The 7,227-nt window shown below is 39.1% G+C and overlaps 1 non-coding gene across 1 annotated transcript; it reads left to right on the top strand.

Annotated features, from left to right (window-relative positions):
* Nucleotides 1-1,677: 1,677 nt before the first annotated feature.
* On the top strand, nucleotides 1,678-1,747 carry LOC131678114 (U5 spliceosomal RNA). Its single transcript, XR_009303598.1, has one exon. It is a non-coding gene; the product is annotated as a U5 spliceosomal RNA (small nuclear RNA).
* The last annotated feature ends 5,480 nt before the right edge of the window (nucleotides 1,748-7,227 follow it).

Genomic DNA, 7,227 nt, shown 5'->3' with positions numbered 1-7,227 from the left:
ATCGCTCCAAAATATTTATAATACTTGGCGGTTTATCTTCGATCCGAAAGAAGATATGGTTCGACCGAGTTCAATGTTCATGATTTTAAAACGGAAATGGAAATCTTTGATGACGCATCTTGTTTGACATCAATTTTACCACCAGCTGGATTCCATCAGAAGATTTTATTTATGTGTGGACTTCAGGTCAAGCGCAAACTGTAAATGTAAAGAATACGATGAAAGAAATAGAAACTACGGGAGATATAATTAATTGAAAATCAAGTTGGAGGATAATAAAGCAAAAATGTTGTACCTATTTTCACTCGTTATATGGCTGAAAGATACTAATTTTCTAATGTCGTTTTCGCTTGAGGCAGAAACCAACTCAGTTTCGGACCTAACTGCTGTCAAACCGTTTGTTTGAAGCCAGTTTCGAACCTAGGTTATGCGCTTCTGAACTGAAAATCAGGTTGGGTTCTAACCTGAAATATATTTCGGGTTTGCTCACTCCACCGCTGTTTTGCGAGAACCTAACTCAGTTCCATGAAAAACGTTCGTTTGAAGCAACTAACCTGAGTTAGATTCTGGGTTCTCAATCGAAAGCGACATAAGCAACTGGCACGAAGAGCAACAGATTAAAAAACAATTGTTGTTTCACTCGCTTGTGCAGAAAGAAAGGTAGGTAAAATCTGGGACATAACAGGAAGCTCGTGACTGCACTTGAATTGGTAATTCAAATCTATTAATATACTTCGAAAAGGAAAATTATTGCGACACCTTCAAAAATTCGTAAATTTTTTTCATACTTGGATGAAATCATCCAAATTTTGCCCAGTTTCTCATTAGAGTGCATTGTTTACATTTGCTAAGTTTTTCAGTTGTCAACGAGAATCCGGTCGAGATGAAAGAAAATCAACAATCTACCAACCATAGACGGTGCCGGTGGTTGATTGGTAAGCGTGACCGCCACTCACCCCAGTGGGTCTGGGTTCAATTCCAGCCGAGGTTGTTGAGATTTTCTGAGGTGAAAAACCTGTGGTTACGTCATTCTTCGGAAGGGAGGAAGAGCCCTTGGTCCCCGTCCATGTGTTGATGGGTCGATGATGGAGTCACCTCTCTTGCGATTGACACTCACGGAAATAAACAAAAAAAGGCAAAAGGGTGCGACTTCGCCAAGGGCGCAAGAAAACCACGCACCGGCTCTGAGAATCAATACACAAATTTGCACTATTTTCACGATATTCGCTCCAAGTAACAAGTAGACTAAACGAAAGAAACGATTCTTTTAGACTTTCAGTCATATACACTCTAGTTAAGAAAACATGAACGAAATAGGACGAACACGAAGACACGCCTGAGTGATTTGCCAGTGCTGCCAGTTTTCATGAATGTTTCGATAAAAGTTATGGACAAAATAAAATGTATCCCAACCGAGTATACTTGCTTACACTATACTAGAATGACAGGTCTCTTCATGCTTCGGATTCGAAGAATTTGTTGTATATTATAATGAAAAAATATACTCCAACCCTTCGATAATTAGAATAAAACACTCGAAAAAAACAAGCTACTGCACTACACCTATCTCATTTATCGCTGACTTACAAATGCCAACAAATATGGACACTACCGAAAGAATTATCAAGTACCAGCTCATCATGTACAATCAATCATAATAACCAATCGGACTGACTCTGATCTCTCTTCAATTGTCGAATAAATCTTTCGCCTTTTACTAAAGATTTCCGTGGAGAGGGATACTCTCCACCCTACTTCCCCTGACTCTTATACACAGAAGTAACACCCCTACCCCCCCCCCCCCCCACCCAAATATCTTCATGAAGCATTTAGCTCTTCTTGCCTTTTCTAGTTTTAACTATTATATTATATGATCTCGTTGAAAATGCCCAACTCTACTACCACATAAAATAACTCTAATTAATGTCTCCGAATCTTTACAAAATTTAATCACGCCCTCTAATTATTTCTACTTTTAAGATAGTCGTAAAAATTTTCCCCCTTAGTTAAACATTATTTGCTCCAATAATCTCATTGCTAAAAATGTCAAACCATATTGCCATAAAAACTAAATGACCCCCTAATCTTACGAAAATTATATTACCCCCTTGTGTATATGTATAGCTATAAATGCGCCTTAGTTTAATTCCAAAAATCAATATGTAATCCCCTAGTTTTAAGTAATTTAAAATGTAAAACAAAACAAAATTGGCACCTTTAAGCTAACGCAAACCTGCCTTATCAAATAAACGAATTGAAAAAAAAAAAAAAAAAAAAACCAATCGGACTAGCACTATCCACAATTGCATCCGCGATTATTCAGCCCGTCCTCATTCAGCAGCAACTGGACCAGAGATGTTGTAGCTGAGGATCTTAGCACAGTGAGATATTTGCTTTAACCGTACAACTCAGTTCTCATATTCTCACGTGACTTTTATTTATGACCGAACCGTCCTCTTTTACGTTCTTGTTTTTCGTTACTTGCGCTTGGCTTGCGGTTCACGTGACGAGAGACGGGGGTGAGGTGTGAGGTGCAGATAAGTTCGAGAAAAAAATGCCTTCCAACCGGAAACGTTCGATGTGCAGATTACTGTTGGTGGTCAAAGTAAAAGTTTGAGAAGTGTAGCAAATTTTGAACCAAGTTTAATTTTTTTATTTGACGAAGATGTGGACGAATAAAACGTTTTAAGTGACAGCTAAACAACTGGTGGATAGATGGATTCTTTGCAAAACATTTAGCTTATCATACAAACAGCATGAGTTGTTGAGCTGAGTGCTCAAAATTCCCAAAGTGATGGTCGATTAATGAACATCTTAAACGCAGAACGCGACAAAATTTCATTCTACCTCTTCTCATCATAATTCAGGATTAGCTTCCACTACTGGGTGGATTACTCAGCCGCCTTCGGGGAAAACTGCTTCCGACTGCAGAATGTTGATTTTACATGAGATTGTCGTACAAGCAAGAAGTCACACAGCAGCGTCTAGTTTTCGTTTCTTTCCAACCCGGCGGCGGGCAACTAGGAAGTACTGCAATTGCTGAAGAAAACTGGTCCCATGTTCTCCGGGAAGCCCGGGGAAGATGCAGTTACACGTCACCGAGTAACAGAGTGTAAGTGCAAGTACGTGACATTTACACCTACTTGGCAAGTGTGCGCACCCCTTTTCCCCCTGCGCTTCGCCCTGGTGCGCGGTGGTATGTATATAGCCCAATCGGTACGTGATGTGACGTTTGCGCCTTACCCTTTGCTGCTTGCTCACTCGGTGTTTGCCGATTGCAATTGCCCCCCGAAAAAACCCCGTTTCTGCAATCGAGTACCACTTCCGTTTCATTCATTGTGTATGGATCGTTTGTCGGTTTCTTCCCGGGTCGTGCATCCGACTATGCAGGGTTGTGGGAATCATAAGCCGAGAGTAATGGTTGGTGAATTGTTTAAAACATGCTACTTGAATCACCTTAGTTTTGTACAAGATTGTAAACCAGAATTATGCGAGCTCTGCGGGAGCCGTTTTCTTGCTGGAACGGTAAAGTGTCAAGTACTAAAATCCAATAGCTTCGAAAAATTCAAATTGACACCATTTGCAATAAATGCGGATAAATGTGTCATGCTTTAACACTATCAAGAGGAATCCGAACAAATTTATCAGTAAGCGGATTGTGAAATTTCAGCTCAGGTTTATGTAAACATTCTCAAACGAATAAGTCACGGACTGCACCATTTGATTGAGCTCTGTTGTGGAAATGTTTGCAAATTTGAATGGAAATCAGGAAATCAGGCCGGACATCACTACATCAGTAGCAGATCCCAGTCGAAAAGGGCAAGTTGCTGGCTAACGGGGGGCTATTTGCCAACTCGGATGCGCTAATTGCCCTTCAATTTGCCAGCAAATTGCTGGCAATTAGGGGGTTATTTCAAATGCAACATTTGGGCGATTGCCGGCGTCATTTTTTGCCGCCCAACCCGCCCTTAAATCGCCCCCAAATCGCCCACGGAACGCGCCATTTAATCGCCTTTATTGCCTAATATGAAAATTAAAAATAATGCTTATTTTCGGATTCATTATCTACTCCAATATACTTACCAGTATACTAGGTAATCACCACCAAATTATAGGAAGAATCAATGGTGAAATTGGTATTGCACTTCAAAACTTATCACAATCTGACGTTCATTAAGACTTTAGGTCAGAGATCTTGTTCTACTATACATACACACGATTCCACAATTTCCCACATTCGTTGGCTAAATGAAGTGCACTAGACAAACAAAGTACAAACACACAAAGTGAAAACACACCAATTGTTCAAAAAACAATTTTAAGTTTAAACCAAACATGAACCGCCATGTTTGAAAAACAACCAAGTCCATTTCAGCCGCCAGAAAATTTGTCTAAGTATTGAAATTGCCTTTAAATCGTATTCGCGAATTGCATTTGTTCCGAGGGGCAGTTAGCACATGCGAGTTGAGTCATACGTCAAACTTTTTAAATCGCCTGACCATGTTCGTCCGCATTTTTTTGACAGAGTCAAAAGCAGCAGCAGTATTGGAGGGAATTGGAGGGAAATAAACACGATGAAATTTATCTATTTGTTTTCATTTAGTTTGTTTACGTACGAAAATTCGAAATACTTGTGGAGGCACTTAGGCCGCCCTGACAAGAAGGGTCCGCCGGGCAAATAAGAACCAAAGTAGTAGGGAAAACCCTACTTACAAAGTTTAAGAACGTCAGCGATCTTACGAACCGTTAAGAGGAAAATTCGGATACCTTCAAATCAGGGCCGTCTTAAATTTTTTTGAGCCCCAAGACACTATCGAACGAAGGGGATCCCATTATTGAAAAGGTGTAAACAGATGTTGAGTTATGTTCGATGTAGGTGATTAAACATCAACTCACATTTATATTTTATGTTATAATAGTAATTGGGAAGGAAACAAAACATTGAATCTTTTCGCAGCGTTTCATTTAACTGCACCTAAATTGGCAAGCATCAATCTGGCCTTCGTTGTCACTTAGCGTTGTTTGAAATTGAAGAGTGCCTAAGTGTCTAAAAAGGGGAAAAACGGAAGAGAGTGGGAACTCATCGTTCGAACTTCACTTTCTTGATCAGGAATGATGATGTTAAAATTATTTTCGTAAACTAAGCGCTCTTATATAAATATTATTTCTTAAATACTTCAAGTACTACAGTGTTCCCAACTTGAACAACATACGCAATACAATTTTAATCTGAACTAGTGAATTGTGTAGAAGTATTTTGGTATTAATAACCACAACAAGAGATGAAATATATAATGCCATAATCGTCTATAGATCACGACCGAGAAGGCTCAGCTTTCGTTTTGCTCTGGTTTCTGCTATTATGCAGGGAGCGCTTGATACCCGCAATTTCGAACGTTCACATCTCACGTGAGTAACTGACAATAAAAGTCGCCCGGATAATATCTGGGGGCTATTTAGAAGCATCACTTGATAACAGGCTGTACGATTGACGACACGTAAAACTTGTCTGCTTAGTGCAGTTATTTGTTGAGTATCAGATTCTCCTTTCGTTTCATTTTGTTGCTGTTATTTCCCGTTCCGTCTGATAAAAGATTCTTTTCGAGGGTTGCCAAATCTGCTTGATAACGTCGGCTGATAGACAGTCATCTCCGACAACTAATATCCGCTCAAGCTCAATGTAGGTCGATTCGAACATTTCCTCGGGTGATCAACTTGATGATAAAGTTAATGCCAATTAATCTCCTTTTCGATGCGAATCATATCCATCTTCTGGATCAAAGATAAGCCATTTAATATCCGATATCAGCAAGATCTGACCAGATAAACTTCGGATATCTGTGAGCGACCTTTATCGTATCGTATCTACGTACCTGCCCGAGAAGTGGAGTTAGATGGCGTAGTGTCTGACATGGGGCTTAATGGCTAATATTTGCTGAAGTACGATGTGGGCTCCTTCAGGCGAAAATTCTGGATTGCAATTTATAATTATTACGTTTAGCAAACATTCTGTAGGATCATTCTACGTCAGTCTAGTTTCGAGTAACTTTCACCGGGTTCGCTGCAGATTCCATCTCTACGTATTTCGACATGCTTTTTTTAATCTGTTCTGTTCTAGTGTGTGGTACCAAGTCGTGCAGTTGTGCTTTAAATTTATCTTCATCTATAAACACAGGGATCTTGATTTTAAAATCATCATATTCGAGGCCGTGTTGCATTTTGCTCTTTGCAAAGAAGTTGTCTACCTGTGCTAAACTTTATGCAGGACACTTCCTCAAAATTAAGCTCCACTTTCACTTTTAATAACTGTTCCATCTCATATGCTGTAGGTATAAGACGTATTCGCTATAAACCAATCGAAACTATGTTTTCTCGTAGTTCACTATTTCGATTTTCAACTGCAGCCAGAATATTTTCTGCGGCTAGTTAATTTTACTACGGAACCAGAGACACGGATACAATACTGGTTGTGCACTGGATAGAGAACAAAGCAAATGGGCAAAATAAACCTGATTACTTTTTTACTGGCATATCATTAGCGGAACAATTTTCGGCTTCAGTTCTACGACAGAGGAAAACTGAAAGCCTGTGACTAGGAGTTTTTGGAAGAAAAAAATCTCTTCCTGCCCTAAGCTTCCGCGTGATGGCCCGAGGGTGTTCCTCGATGGCTCATAAAGTGTAATAATTCAGGGTAGATCTGCTAAAAAAAACCGAATCCCGGTCTCGGAAACCTTCGATACGAGCAGGAGCTCCGAACGCTTCCTTCTACTTCGAGAACCTCAGATGTCCTACCAGACTGATGGAATTCTCTGACATAATGGGCTAGATAATATATAATTATATATATATATATATATATATATATATATATATATATATATATATATATATATATATATATATATATATATATATATATATATATATATATATATATATATATATATATATATATATATATATATATATATATATATATATATATATATATATATATATATTAATAAGTTTCATCGTTACCGATCCTCTTAAAAGTCTCTTATATAATTTTTTCCCTACAATGGGAACCGTCGGAAACAATATCAACGTTCCGTAGGACCTCACTCGAAACACCGATTGGGAGAGTTACGCGTCCATCCTAAACCATCGAATCACAATTGGAACATCTTCCTGAGGAAAGGTACAAGGTTAAATCGACACCGCGGGCCAAGCTCAGATCCTCCGCGA

This window comes from Topomyia yanbarensis, chromosome 1 (genome assembly GCF_030247195.1).
Source record: "Topomyia yanbarensis strain Yona2022 chromosome 1, ASM3024719v1, whole genome shotgun sequence".
Classification (NCBI taxonomy): Eukaryota; Metazoa; Arthropoda; class Insecta; order Diptera; family Culicidae; genus Topomyia; species Topomyia yanbarensis.
This window is presented reverse-complemented; position numbering and strand designations above follow the sequence as displayed.